Source organism: Mauremys reevesii, linkage group 11, assembly GCF_016161935.1.
Source record: "Mauremys reevesii isolate NIE-2019 linkage group 11, ASM1616193v1, whole genome shotgun sequence".
NCBI lineage: Eukaryota > Metazoa > Chordata > Testudines > Geoemydidae > Mauremys > Mauremys reevesii.
In genome coordinates this window covers 48,109,817-48,124,583 of record NC_052633.1, presented here as the reverse complement: position 1 = coordinate 48,124,583, position 14,767 = coordinate 48,109,817, and the positions used below count along the sequence as shown (strand labels likewise).

Here is a 14,767-nt window from a genome sequence, read left to right as displayed (position 1 = left end):
GGGGCGGGCAGGGGCGGAGGGGCCGGTGCAGCGCAGGGCGGGCGAGGCCGTTGGAACGATGCATAGGCCTGGCGGGGCTGACGAGGACAGCTGGGGGATGTAGCTCAGTGGTAGAGCGCGCGCTTCGCATGTGTGAGGTCCCGGGTTCAATCCCCGGCATCTCCAGCCTTTTTTTTTTTTGTTTTGCACTTTTAAAATAATTGTTTCCAACACCGGGCTGATGCAGTGCCCCCCAGCCGCCTCCGGGCTCCCGCAGCCGCCCGAGCCGGCCCCAGCTGGTGCATGTCCTTCCCTCCACAGGCCAAATAATGGGGATATTGAAAATATAACAGTAAAAGTGTCTGGTGAGCGTTGGTCTTTGGCGGTGAGGTGCAGCTTGTAAGGAGACAGCAGTGAAAACAGATTTTAATTTTAAAATTACAGTTTTAAAATTGAATTTAGTCCTGAGCAAAATACAAGCTGCATTGGCCGGGAATCGAACCCGGGCCTCCCGCGTGGCAGGCGAGAATTCTACCACTGAACCACCAATGCACTGCTATGAGCAGCTTATGAAACCTGTTCTCTTATAGTGTGTCAAATGTGTATCTTTGTACTTAGGATAAGAATTTATATTTCTTATGATGAAAAAAATCCAATATTTTTAAAAAAGCAGACTTTTAAAATCCACTTTCTGCTAAATAACATTAGATGTATATAAAATAGTCTCTGAGATGCAAAAATAAATAAATATGAAGATTTGTGTAATGTCCTGGAAATTGCCTGATACTGTGTGCAATAGAGTTATCTTTTTTCATTTTATTTATCCTGAGTTTGCCTGATTTTGTTGTAGGGGACCACGACTTTAGCCTTCCAGGGATCACATTATCCTCCAACAAGGCCATGACTGCATTTGCAACATTCTGTCTTAATATTTTGGCATTTTGATACAATATGATGTATAGTGATATTTTAATTGAAAAGTAAGCATTATGAACTCATGAGGTATCAGTGTAATGTCATCATTTGCACTGTAATGCAGCAATGTCATGTTGTGACAAATGATAGAGAGTCTTGACACCTAAGTTAGTCTTGTTGGACAGACTCTCAAGACTGGTCATGCATAGCAAGCAATACTTTCAAGGGAAAACAACAACAACATTATGTGAGTCATATCAAGAGAAAATAAGACCTTAAAGTAAGAACAGTGTCTGCAATTATATAGCCTAGAAGGCACACAGGAATGTTTGAAACAGAATGAGCTTATAATGACAAACATTATTAATGGAACATTTAAAAACAGATATCTGTTAGATTAAAAGAAAAACAGAATTATTTTAACACTAAGGGACATTTTCAGCTCTCCCCTGCTTTGTTAGTTCATAAAATACTTATGTCGAAATATGAATTTGCCTATGCAAAGGGCCATTTGTGCACATAAGTCTTGTAACTGTGCATCTGACTACCCTATGCACACTCATAAGTGCATGCTTAGCATGTGCAAATGGGTGAATGTGCAAGTTTTCTGTGTTTGTAAAAAGAGAGGCTGCATGAAATCTGCCCCCCACCCCCAGATTATTGGAGACTTTATCCACAGAACAGGTATAGGCATTAACTTCGCCAAGAGTCAGGTAAATAATGAAAAAAAAATAATGTTTTATTTGGAAAATAATAATGAAATGTTCCAGATAAATTATTCTAATATATTTGAAAATTATTCACTCAGATCTACATACCAAGGCAAATACATTATTTCGAAATATAGCAACATTTGTTAAAAAAAATTGCTAAATATTAATTACTCAGCTCTCATTAATTGTAGGAATTAATGTAATAGTAGGAGTTCCATTTGAGCATCAAAAGGTAAAATACACCTCTAAGGCCCAGAACCTGCAAAGAGAAACGTGGGGGCAGAGATAGCTGTAGTCAAACAATGCCCTGCTGAAACCAGCGGAGATCTGAATAGGAATGAGCATTCCCGGGGTGGTGCTCTTTGGGATTAGGCTTTAGGTGATTAATGGGACAGGTTTTATTTATGTTGAATTGCAGTCGTCAAGAAAACGTTTTGAGTGATTTTATACAGGGGAACTTGCCACTGGAATGCCTTACAGGTTAGCAAGCCTTGTGCCATCAGCAACCAACCCCCCTGGTCGTTCTCAGAGCCAGGGGCGGCTCTACCTTTTTGGCCGCCCCAAGCAGTCATGCGCGGGAGGCGCCCCGGAGCCGCGGGAGCAGCGGACCTCCCGCGGGCATGACTGCAGAGGGACCGCTGGTCCCGCGTGGCTCGGCTGGACCTCCCGTGGCTGCGGACGGTTCGCAGGTCCGGCGGCTCCGCTTGAGCTGCCGCAGTCATGCCTGCGAGAGGTCCAGCCGAGCCGCGGGACGAGCGCCCCCTCCGCAGTCATGCCTGCGGCAGGTCCAGTCGTCCTGGGGCTCCGGTGGACCTCCCGCAGGCATGACTGCGGCAGGTCCGCCGGCCCAGCCTGACGCCCCCCCCGGCGGCAGGGAACGGGCCGTTCCTCGGCTCGCAGCGGCAGGATGAGCTGGGGCCCCAGCCTTTTGCCGCCCCCTAGATTTTGCCGCCCTAGGCACCAGCTTGTTTTGCTGGTGCCTAGAGCCGCCCCTGCTCAGAGCACAAATGAAGCCCATTCGCACTCATGAGTGCTAAATTAACCGAGGTTTGAAAACTATTTCCCTAATCAGCTAAACTGCTTTGTGAATCTGTTTAACTTTAGGACATCCGGCAGAGTTGGTTGAAGTAGTACAGTGACCTGTGACCTGTATAAATCAAGTGCAATTTGCAGACACTCCTAATTCTTACTGCGGCTCAAATATGGGTCTAGATTAGAACATGCCTGTATTAGCACCTTTAAAAACATTTTATCATAGGCTCATACTGTACTCCTGTTCCCCTCTTTAAAAATAGTGGTAAATAAAAGGTTCATGAAACAAGAGAATGAATTCAGATCTATGGTACTAGACAATGGTGGCCAAGAGTGACATGATGGGTCAAACCCTCAGAGTACTCTGGAGATTGATTTATGTCGTCTACACCAAAGAAATGAGACACCCTGCTCTACTCTGCATGGTGGTTGAGGAAAGCCATCTGAAGAACTGAAGTGAAGAATGAGCCGATGGAGAGTGATGTGTAACACAATTCCAGAAGCAACTGGTCTACACTGAGGGGGGGGGGGGGAATTGATCTAAGATAAACAACTTCAGCTACGCTATTCTCGTATCTTATATCGAATTGAAATTACTTACTTCATGTCCTCGCGGCGCTGGATTAACGGCAGCGGCTCCCCCGTCGACTTTGCTTTTGTCTCTCGCACTGCTGGAGTTCAGCAGTTGATGGGAGAGCGATCGCATCTACACTACATGCGATAAACTGATCCCTGATAGATCGATCGCTACCCGCCAAATAGCTATCTTACACAAAGTTGAAGTACAAGCACTTTCCTTCAAAAAAATCCAGTCTCAATTGTCTCTCATGTCATTTGCCACATTAAAACAAAGTGGATACAAATCCATAAATCGGTTAGTTATAGAGGAATTTGCTGTGGGATACAGAGGCAAATTTCATTTTTCTTCATGCTTGTGAATTATGACTGCATGCCACATTCCTAATTTTTAATTTGTATAATAAGAGATAAAGGACATTTCTTACTAATAGACTCCAACAGTACTTAAAGAACAGGATATGGAGTTCATTTCAATTTTAAAAATAATTTATTTTCAAAAAGATAAACTAAATAGTCTGTATTTTTGTGGCCATTTTATTTGCATTCTTTTTTTCTTAGAGGAAAAGTACAAAAAATCATATAATTACTGAGATACTATGAAGATATTTGGCTATATAAGCAAAATAAATACATGTCTATCATAAGAATTTTCTATGGGCATGTAAATTGAAAAATCTATGTTTTTATATTCCATGTTAATGGTTATTTTCATAAGCATTTATTTTAAAATGGATTTTATTATAATGCTATTTAAATTAAGATTTTATATCTTTATACATTCTGCATGCTTAGTTTGAAAAGGCTATGACTGAAAGGGATTGATGTATGCTCCTCAACTATTTAAGAAATCATTCAGAAAAAAGGATAATTCAGTTGGAAAATGTAAAACTCATTGTTTTGTAACAAACAGAATTTTTAAAAAATGAATTATGCGTTCATGAAACATCCAAGATGGACAACCATGGAGTTGTCTATCTATAGAACAGGCTTAGTCTGTTCACAACAATACACTTCTTATATATCCTTTCCTTTGTTTTAGCTTTCTTTCTTCATGATTTTTAAATGACCTGCAAAGGAAAACAAAGACTACGTTTATATTATTTTTACTTCTTATTGATGTGTCAGGAAGGCCCTCAAAGGTTTTTTAATTTACATGAGATATTCAGATCTTATCTACCCTATTTTTCTGAAAGACTCTGTGGACAATTGGATAAGTAGGTTTATGACATTACAGGTACCACAGCAGTGAAACTTGAGTAACTGAGAGGGGAAGGGAGTTTTAGTCAGATTGTTTAATTTTTTTTTCTGGGTTAATTGTTATTTAATGCAGTTGAGAAGAACAATGGGTTTCTTAAAGTGTAAATTTTCTTGGCTGAGATCCAAGAAAATTCCCAATTCATTCCACTTCTTAAGTCCTTTAAGAAGACCTTAAGCAAAAATAGAGAGGACAAGGGGAAAAAAAGCAGAACAAATCTTTCAGACCTTTTTATACCTCAAAAGGGGATAAACCCATTTCCTCCCTCATTCCAGGACACCTTTAAAAGAACTGCAGACCTCTGCTGAGTCCTGTGGCTGGGCTTCCCTGAGGAATTCTACATGTGCTACTGTACAGTGGAGTCTGGCGATTTCCAAATGTTGTTCTGACTCATTGAGATTTGGAATGTTGTATCATCAGAATGTGATTGGGGGAAGATAACATGAGGGCCTGAGAGCCCCTGAATTCTTTTCAAGTAGGTAGAAAGGTTGCAATAGGATGCATAGAATGGAACATATAGTAAGGAGATATGCATCCGAAGAAGTGAGCTATAGCCCACGAAAGCTTATGCTCAAATGTGTTAGTCTCTAAGGTGCCACAAGTACTCCTTGTTCTTTTTGCGGATACAGACTAACATGGCTGCTACTCTGAAACTAAAAACAGAGGTGATGCATGTAGTCGAGGGGCATGCAGGGTGATGTGCCTCCCCAGATTTGCTGTTTGGCTTGTCTGAACATGGCCATACGGACCGAGCAGACTCAGTAACGCTGCTGAAGCCAGCTGCCCTCACTCTGCCCTCCGACTATCAGCAGGCAGCGGTCGTCTCTGACTACAAATATATTTATATTGTTTGCTTAGACTCACACTCCTTCTTGAGCATTTGCTCAATAGTATGATATTGCATTAAGAATAAGCCTAATTATTATTCTTAGAAACAATATAACAAATGTAAAACCATGCCCTTTTGTAGGACTAACTTGGTTCGTACTCTGTTCCTTTTATTTAAGTAATGCATCAGATCTGAATATCACCAACTCAAATAGAAGTGTCTGTGTCATAAACAGTGAACACTAATCATAAACCTGTAAAGTGATTACTTAGTTGTATTATGGATTCACGCTCTCTAGAAACTGAAGAAAACTTGAAAACCTAACTTCTTTCCCAGGAGAACAAGTGCACATCAATTTGTGTTTAATGGGTTATAGAGTACATTGGGCCTTTAAGATAGCTATCTACATAGACAGACAGAATAAATATATATTATAGAGCCTTCAGCAAAGATTGTTTAAACTAAACAAACAAAACAATTGCTGAAATCTTTAAGGTAAGACTTACAATATCGAACTTGTCAATGTTGGTTAAAGTTTTAAGGCCTACCAATTTTGACAGCGTCCCTTTAAGCACAGTGAGAGCATAGGGACTTGTAGGACAGGAAAAGGTCACTTGGTCACACATATCTACCTCCTTGAAGTTCACCTCAACCCCCAGTAGGCCTGTCCCAATTAATTATTTAAATATACGAAGAAAATATTTATGTAGAAAAAAAGTCTAATGAAATGTTCTGAGGAGGCTAGAGGATGGCTGGCATTGCCAAAAATATTGCTGAAAAAGAGCTGAGGACACGAAATACAATCAGCAAGTTTAATATGCTATCAGCCATTTATAGCTGGTATTTTGTCTCCTCAGAAACACATGTACAGTATTAGCTAAATGGAAACTCCCAGATTTCCTCATTTCCCTTTATTTTCAGCTGCATAGTTCTGCAATGCAAAAGGTTACTAAACAAAAGTTGACAAGAAACATAAGATCATTTGAACTAATTTTATTTCAGTATACAGCTATTGATTACATAGCTAGCAACCTGCATAAGCTCTTTGTGAATTTATAGGATCCCGTGAAAGCATTTGTATCTAAATATTATCCAAATGCCTAAATTAATTAATTAATTAGTTGAAGAGAAAACTGATATATAATATGAAGAAGATAACTTGGACAACATGGCATTCAAATCTTGTGTTTACTTGTTAAATGTACTGGAATGTGCACTGATGTGTCTTTGGACAAGTTTTCTAAGATTTTTTACTAATGACTTGAACTGTTTCTGGAGAAAGTTTAGGGACAAAGTAGCAAACATGCATGTTCGCTGGAGTTGAATCTAGTCTGTTATTGTCTCCCATACAGAGAAAACAAGTAGGCTTCTGTCATGTTATGGGGTGCAACCCATAACTACTAAGGGATTCTGCCCTGTAATCCAGGGAGCCTTAACTGCTTGGCTGCTGTGGCTCGCAACCTGGACAACAACAGCCAGCAAACCAACATGCAGTATCCTGAGTCTGTGTGTGCTCTGGAGCCCTGCTTCAGTGCCCTAATCCCAGCAGCCTTCCTATAGCATAACAGCCCCACCTGGTGCTCACCACTCTTTGGCTACAACTTGAAGAGGTGACCCCAACACACTTCCAATGCAAGAGGAAAAGGGACTCACTGGTATCTGGTAGTGAGTTTCAGTTGACCTGAGCAGCTCAGTGTGCCCCAGTTCACTGATGTATCATGTAAGGTTTAATTGGAAAACTAGTAACACTTTGAACATTAATATTCTTGCATATATGTGAGGTAAATATCCAAGGGACTATACAAATATGAAGGAAATATGAAACTAAAATGTGTTTACCAGACGAGTCTGGGCAGTGGGTAAAGAGACAAAGAACAGGCCAATGTCTCCAGCTAGGTGCATGAGAGTTGACTAGAAATCTTTTCAAGTGGCCATTCATTTGCATTTTAGTAAACACCAGTGCGGGAGGAAACCAGCATGGAATTTCCTTCACCAGCAGACTCCATGTATCCTTCTTCACAGCTTGAATTAGCTTTACTTTGGGGAGTAACCTTCAGAAGAATCGATTTCAAAGGTTCACTGTACTATAAAAGAGAGGGCAAAGAACCTCAAGTTATCTTTCACCTAGCAAGATAAAGGACCTGAGCACTTTGGACTTGTGGGAGATCCTGACAAGAGGGGTGGTCAGCCATCTTGTTGGAAGATAGCATGGTAAGTATCTTACTTTGAACCAGGACTGTAGTTTTGTCAAGGCTTAGTCTCTAGAAAGCATTTTTCACTTTTATTTGCTTGTAAACATTTATAACTCTATCCTTTGTACTTGAACTCATTTAAAATCCTATTTCTTTTTGTTAATAAACTTGTTTTACTTTTAATCTAAACTAACTCAATGCTGGGTCTGAACTGAGTAATTGTGAACTCCAGTTAAAGAGATAAACCGTGCATTTTGTCTCTTTAGAGGAGCAAATGAACCTCATTATTCCTCTGAATGGTCCAGGAAAGGACAGGATGTTGCAGAGTACATGGTTTTAGAAAATTCAGGACTGGGGGTATTGGGATCATCTTGCCAGGTAACCAAAAAGCTGGTGGATACCAGAGTATAGCTGGATGTAACAAGCAGGTTTCTGGGATCAGAATTGCTGATCCAGGGCTGCTTATTACACAGACAAGGCAACTACAGCAGCAGAGCAATTTAAAGAACCCAGGGTTACAGGGCAGGCAGTGACAATCTCTCACTGGTGTGGATTGAGAGCTACAGATTCCTAAAAGTCCATTGACCAGTCCTTCCTTTCTCCCTCTGGCAAAAAGAAAAGAAAATTCATTAGGTATTGTAACTTTCTGGCACAACTACAATTATGAAATAGTGGGAAAGAAACACCCTTAAATCATTCAAACAATTGTGAAACAGTGTAGCAAAATGTAAATAAAAAAAGCTTTTGTTGATAATTTCAATGGAAATTTTCAATTTTTTTGCAGAAATTTGCATACCAAAAATATTGTCCAAAATCCTAAATATTTTGAGTTTTTGTCAAACTATATCAGTTTTCAAGCATTCTTTTTTTCAAGAAACTTTCAAAATTTGATGAAATTTTCCATGGAAAACAGATGCTTTTTTGAAAAATTAATTAGTTGAAAACCCAAATTTCTGTGAAAAAACAATGTTGATGGAAAAATTTTGACCAGCCCTACTGATCATACATAACTTTTAAAAAGATTTGCCACCACCATTTATAATAATTTCCAGAAACTGTAATAAGTTTTCCATTTATTTGGGGAGATTTTTAGAAGCCAATCTTAGGTTTGGTTTTGTTTTTGTTTTAATAAGGAGCTGCAAGCCACTTTCTATCGTTCCCACAGACTTTTGGGCTGCTGCTAGCCACCTAGAGACAGCAAAAATGTTCCTGTATTATACCTTATTTATTGTATCCGCTGAGCCTCCAAGACTACTGCATAGGTTTTGTCCAACTTCTGATCTGTCCCTTCATTCCTTTCTCTCCCCCTCCCCGGCACAGAAGCCATTAAATGAGAGAATATGCTCATTATCTTGATTATATGTGAGATAATGTGTTTCAGTTACTCCAAGGTGGTGATATAAGGAAGCAATGTTATGAAAAATAACAAGGATGAAGAAGCAGGAAAATCCACAATTTCATTGCACCCTACACATCAGCATCACCCAATTTCTGGCAGTGAGGTTGTGTGTACTGTTTATTTAAAACTGTAGCGAGAAACCATGCAGCAGGGGACTCAGGAAGTTGTTAAGATAGTGCCTTTTAGGTCCACAACCCATAAATGTACCAAAAGAATCTTGGGCCCCATCATCTCCCACAGTCCTTTTTGAGTGCAAAGGATTGAGGGATTTAAAACATGGAACAACTATTTGGCCATTTTGTTACATGCAGATTTTACAAGGTGGAGGGTGTGGGAACAGCTGATGGAGTCAAGGGGTGCTGTGGGTGAGCCCTAGGGGCACAGAGTGGTGCTCCTGCAGTGTGTGTGTGGGGGGGGGGCAGAGGGGGTGGAGGGGAAGGGAGGTGGAGTGGGGTGCAGGTGGATTGCTAGTCCTGAGTGAGGAGGTGGTGATGGTGCTGCTGCTGAGGTGGGCTTTTCCCTTCCCTCTCCCTGCCTGCACAATACTTGGCACTGGAGATTGGACAGCACTGCTCTAGGAAGCGGAGGTTGGTTCTCCAGCTCCTTGAAGCTGCTCAGTTTATACAGGAGCTGAGCCATGTCCAGGGCAGGGAGGAACTACTTTCTCTGCCTTGCAGACAGGGCCGGGGAAGCAACCACAGTGAGAAGGAGGAAGGTGATAGGAACAAACAGCTCCTTCCCTAATTTGTCCCTGGTTTCTGCTGGGTCCTAGTGCCCTTTCAAACACTGTAGCTCAGTATCTGACTGTGCATGACTCAACAGGACCCCAGGCAACTGCTTTTCACGATGGTGTTCTAAGGAGAAGCTCTTTCAGGAGGAAGTGGGGGAAGAGAGACAGAGTAGCTTTAGGGACAGTAATGTCTCCCTTATGCTTTTAGGTTTCAGCGTAGCAGCCATGTTAGTCTGTATCTGCAAAAAGAACAGGAGTACTTGTGGCACCTTAGAGACTAACACATTTATTTGAGCATAAGCTTTCATGGGCTACAGTCCACTTAATTGGATGCATAGAATAGAACATATAGTGAGGAGATATATATACACATACAGCGAATATGAAAAGGTGGGAGTTGTCCTACCAACTCTAAGAGGCTAACCTGAAGCAAATACTCACCAGCAACCACACACCACTGAACAAAAACACTAACCCAGGAACCTATCCTTGCAACAAAGCCCGATGCCAACTCTGTCCACATATCTATTCAAGTGACATCATCATAGGACCTAATCACATCAGCCATGCCATCAGGGGCTCGTTCACCCACAAGTCTACCAATGTGATATATGCCATCATGTGCCAGCAATGTCCCTCTGCCATGTACATTGGCCAAACCGGACAGTCTCTACACAAAAGAATAAATGGACACAAATCTGACATCTGGAATCATAATATTAAAAAAACAGTAGGAGAACACTTCAACCCCTCTGGCCACTCAGTAACAGACCTAAAGGTGGCAATTTTGCAACAGAAAAGCTTCAAAAACAGATTCCAATGAGAAACTGTTGAACTTGAATTAATATGCACATTAGACACTATCAACTTAGGCTTGAATAGAGACTGGGAATGGCTGAGCCATTACACACATTGAATCTATTTCCCCATGTTAAGTATCCTCACACCTCTTGTCAAACTGTCTGTAATGGGCTATCTTGATTATCACTACAAAAGTTTTTTCTCTTAATTAATTAGCCTCTTAGAGTTGGTAGGACAACTCCCACCTTTTCTTGTTCTCTGTATGTGTATATATAGCTCCTCTTTATATGTTCCATTCTATGCATCCGATGAAGTGGGCTGTAGCCCACGAAAGCTTATGCTCAAATAAATTTGTTAGTCTCTAAGGTGCCACAATCGCTCCTGTTCTTATTCTTATACATTTCCTTATTAAGTATTAGATGAAAACAACTCTGTGATCCTCTATCATTATCATCACGTGAGAAGCAGAAAACTCACTTAAGCTGGCAGGAAGGGCTGAGTGGGCATTCACTGGACATTCAGAACCAGATTCTGATATCAGTTGCATCAGTGTAAATTTGCAATATGTCCACTGAAATTATTGGAAGGGTGGGCGTATTTCTGTCAGGGACTGCATTGGATCACAGCTCATGCACGTGCCTTGGTTTCACGAGAGAGCGTGCACTGGGGAGTTTGTTGGGCCCTTTAGCTTCTGGCATTTGCATTTACACAATGCATAGAGAGACTGCCTTGTGTAACAGAGTAAGGGGGGGGTAGGCAACCTTTCAGAAGTGGTGTGCCGAGTCTTCATTTATTCCCTCTGATTAAAGGTTTCGCGTTCCAGTAATACATTTTAACATTTTTAGAAGGTCTCTTTCTATAAGTCTATAATATATAACTAAACTATTGTTGTATGTAAAGTAAATAAGGTTTTTAAATGTTTAAGAAGCTTCATTTAAAATTAAATTAAAATGCAGAACTTCCCGGACCGGTGGCCAGGACCCAGGCAATGTGAGTGCCACTGAAAATCAGCGCGTGTGCCGCCTTCGGCACGCGTGCCATAGGTTGCCTACCCCTGGAGTAAGGAATGGATATTAGAGCACCTAGTAATGCTTTGACTACAACACTTTTGCATGTGACCACCCATGTTAGCAAATCTGACCATGGCAAATTCTGCCATTCAGTGTTGTGCTAGAGAGGAAGCTAGGAGAGGCCCTCATGACCCCATTGTTAACATTCCACATCAAAATAAAGGGAAAGTTGAGGTGAGTTCCCCTGCTTCTAGCAGAGGTGCCTCTTTTCTAGATATTGATTAATAATCCCTGCCAGAAGCATCTTATCTATAGACTGCATAAAAATACTGCTCAAGCGCTAACTGCTCGGTCAGACACCACTTATTCCCATTGCCCACCTCCTGCAGATGGTGAAGTGCACCCATTCTAGGAGCCTGGGCTTGACGATTATGTTATATTGTGCATTCTGCATCAAATAATGGGACCGGTGACTATACACTTTTTAAATCTAAATCATGACTTTTGCATTTTTTGCTGACTAAGCCATGTTTTTTAACATGACAACAACAAGCCTTAGTTATGATTACAATAATTTTTTCTTTTAATGGGAAAATGAATGGATTCCCTACTTCTCCTCAAGCACATGCATCCCTAGAATTTAAGGTTTATCCCACTCTAATGAGGAACATCTTTGCAGGATCTCCCTGATAATATATTGGCAACCTGTACTTAGTGTAAAGCTGTTCAACTGGATTTCTGAATAATCAAGTGATACTTCATACCAGCAGCCAGAGAGGGGGAAAACACATTTCTAAATGTTTAATCATAGCTGTGACTAAGTACTTTTGTTCTCTGAAGGTAGTAATTATAATAGAGCCCTCTTGAAGAAATTGCAGAGTTCAGACTCTGCTGCTATTTTCTTCACTATATATTTCTACTTCTCTGCTGTTATTATTCAAAAATGGAATGAAAAATAGAGAAATTTAGTTGAAGAAAACAGTAGCAGTATGGACAGATTTTCTTCAAGAGTGGAACGCTTAGGATTAGGGGTCCACTAAATTTCCGGCTGTGAAATTCACATCTTGGACCGTGAAATCTGGTCTCTCCCATGAAATTTGCTCTCCAACCGCCCAGCTCTGAAGGCAGAGCAGAGAGTGGCGGCTGCTGCCCCGGGAGCCAGCTCTGAAGGCAATGCCACCCTCCAGCAGCAATGAAGTAAGGGTGGCAATACCATGACCCCCTAATAGGCTTGCAACTCCCTCTTGGGTCCAGGCCCCTAGTTTGAGAAATGCTGTGGAGAAATCCCATATTTGTTATGGGTTGGTCATAGCATAAATAGCAAATTTTGTTGATGTGTAACACATCTGCAAAATTTTGCTATTTATGCCATGACCAACCCATGAAAATTGTGTGATTTCTCCGCGATTTCAGTTGAGCCCTACTTATGATATATAACTTTGGCATATAGTCAAAAATTGATAATATTTTTCTCAGTATTCCCTTGCTAACAAGAAGAAACTGCCTCAAGGATTAAGGACAAAAGGTGAACTCTTCCTTAACCCAATACCTGCTGAGCACTTGATTCTGGGCCATTTGAAATTCTGGTCCTGGTGTACATCCCAGGCAGCAAGCTACATGAGGAATCAGGAGATAATAATGTAACCTAGACATTAAATAAAACAATATACTCAAAGAGATTTAAAAAAAATATTTTAAGGCACCTAATTTTCTGTTCAACTCTGAAAAGAATCTACTTTAATACTGTTTAGGTCCTGCACTGTTTTAACTTATGAGCCTGTCCTTAGCACCGCCTAAACGATTTGACAAAAACTGGATGCTCAACAGAAGTCTTCTAATTAAGGTGGGGCAGGATTATACCTTGTACATTGGGCTTAGTTGTAGAGCCCTGTGCGAACACAAAATTTGTAACTGCAACTGATCAGCAAGCATGGTCCATGGATATCTGCATCTAGATATCCACGGATATAGAGAGGATATCTGCAGATTTGCAGGGCTCTAGCTATTTGGGTTGTTTAGAGAGGAGATTGCCTAATAAAGGTGATAATTTAAACAGATTTCACTAACTGTTGGATTGGCTATTTTTCAGAAGAGCAACTCAGCCCCTTTCCCTACTTTTTTCTACTCAGTCATGATTTTTTTGGTCTTGGAGGATTCATGAAACACAGAAGGTTTAGAGTTCAAAATGTACTCACTTGGGGAAAATGTATGTAATTATCTTTTAGATTTAGATAATGCCTTTTATTTTGAAAGATCCAGAAGCACTTCACAAACTGTATGCATGCATACACCACCACTGAAATGCAGCAACCTTCCACCACAGTGAGAGGATAGAATTTTAGTCAAAGATACTGAGGCAAAGTCCAACTCTTACATGAAATACATTAATGGTTTTAGTGTCCACAAGAGATGGACCAAGCTACAAACTTCAGATCCAGTTTACAACCTCTGCAAGTTTTGATGTGTATGCTAAGTTTGGAGTTTTGTTTTTACCTATTATAATGTCATGGGGTATTTGTAAATTATGCACCAAGGTTTGGATTTTGAACCCTACTGTTTGCCTTACTTCCTTCACCTCCATGTAAAGTTCTGGGCTTTTGGTTTGGACCTAACTCTGTACATTCAGAGAAGACAAGCTCGTGGTTCTTAAGTTCTCATCTGAAGGATCTTGACCCCCAAAGCAAACTGTATGGTGCCTAGTTTATTTACCACAGAAGGACAAAGGGCTGAGCTGGCTCTAGGGGAATTCAAACTTGATGTTCTAGGGAACTGAAAGATTCCAAATCTCACGCCAATGACTCCCTCCCGCCCCTTTTAAAAAGTATTGCCATCTCTATATTTTATTTGAGATATTCAGGCTGCCAAAATTGGAAGAAAAGACTATTACTTACTTTGCAAAACTTCAGTGATATCTAGAGATGTGACAGCCACATATTATTAGTTCAGCTTTCAATTTAGTTCATCTGGTTATACCTGTGCTAATGTTTATGTGCAACTGGAGTAGGATTGGATTCCTATGGATTCAGATGGGACCTGCTGCTGACATTTTGCTGGCTGCCAGGAGACTGGAGCATGCCCCAAGGACAGTATGTGTGGGCAGGAGATGGGCCCTATCATTGATTTGCAGCCGCAGCTTTTTTTTCTATGGCTGGTGGATGACATGCCTTGTCCTGAACAGAAAGCATGTTGACTAGGCATTGAACAGGGATGTACAGCAAGGAAAGTAGCTCTTGGGAAGCAGCCAAGAAGTGTGGTAAAGGGCAATCGCTGCTCCCTTCCTCCCAAGAAAGCAGGGATCAGTAAAATGCATGGTCTTTTGGGGGATCCTGCCCT

General features: G+C 40.9%; 2 non-coding genes across 2 annotated transcripts; one reads left to right on the top strand and one right to left on the bottom strand.

The window, feature by feature from the left end:
- Positions 1 to 93: 93 nt before the first annotated feature.
- On the top strand, positions 94 to 165 carry TRNAA-CGC. The gene has a single exon. It is a non-coding gene; the product is annotated as a tRNA-Ala (tRNA).
- A 295-nt stretch (positions 166 to 460) lies between these two features.
- TRNAG-GCC lies at positions 461 to 531 on the bottom strand. The gene has a single exon. It is a non-coding gene; the product is annotated as a tRNA-Gly (tRNA).
- Positions 532 to 14,767: the final 14,236 nt, after the last annotated feature.